We start from the raw sequence: 1,242 nt of genomic DNA on the forward strand, positions 1-1,242 counted from the left end.
AAATCATTGAAAATTGACATCATACATCCTTAAAATGTTGTAGGTGCATTACATAATCCAAAGGGCATTCGCCAAAAAGAAAAAGTTTTATAAGGACTAGTAAATGTTGTTTTCTCCTGATCCTCTGGAGCAATAGGCATTTGATGAAAACTGGTATATCCATCTAGAAAACAAAAATATCTGAGTCTGAAAAATATTTATGCCCAGCAAGTCTATCAACATCTGGTCCAAAAAAGGTAAAGGAAAATGATCTTTCTTAGTGGCAGAATTTAATTTTCTATAATCTATGTAGATTCGTCATCTACTGACTTTTCTTGTTGGTATTAATTCATTAATCTCGTTTGTCACTACAGTCACTCCTTACTTTGGAACACACTGAATTGGACTCACCGAAGCACTGTTTGAAATAGGATAAATTATTCTAGCATCTAACCATTTTAAAATTTCTTTCTTAACAACTTCATTCATCATAGGATTTAATCTCCTTTGAGGATCAACTCTTGGTTCATGTTGATCTTCCAATAAAATTCTATGCATACAAATTGAATGATTGATTCCTTTAATATCAGCTAATGTCCATCCAAGGCCTTCTTTTACCTTTTCAAAGTTTCCAACAACTATTGTTCTTGCTTATCAATTAATTATGAGGATACTATAATAGATTATGTAGATAAATCTCCTAAAATGCATACTTTAAATGTATAGGAAGTGTTTTTAGTTCTAGTTTAAGACGTTTCTCCATAGATGAAATCAAATTCTTATTACTTTCTATAGGACCTAACATTTCAAATTTTTCCTTAACATAATCAAAATCTTCTTTACTCACTTCTATAGATTCATCTTGAATTTTATCCTCATATTGATATTCCACATAATCCTTTTCAAATTCCCTTTCAAATGCCTTTTTGAAATATTAATGTCTTAGATATTCATTAATATCCATTCTGAAGCATTCAATCTCTTGGTCTTTTGCAGGGTATCTCATTGATTTTGCAATATTAAATGTAACGTTTTGATCATTAACTCTCATAGTTAGTTTTCCTTTCTGCACATCTATCGAGCTCTTCCAATTTCAAGGAATGGTCTTCCTAAAATGATAGGAATTTCTTTATCTTCCTCCATATCTAATACAATAAAGAATAAAGTTCATAACAAAGATAAATATATCAATTTTTACCAAAACATCTTCTATAACTCCTTTAGGATAGGTAATCGAGTGATCAGCTGACCGAAAAAGTTACA

Source organism: Phalaenopsis equestris, unplaced genomic scaffold (genome assembly GCF_001263595.1).
Source record: "Phalaenopsis equestris unplaced genomic scaffold, ASM126359v1 Scaffold000824, whole genome shotgun sequence".
NCBI classification, from domain to species: Eukaryota; Viridiplantae; Streptophyta; class Magnoliopsida; order Asparagales; family Orchidaceae; genus Phalaenopsis; species Phalaenopsis equestris.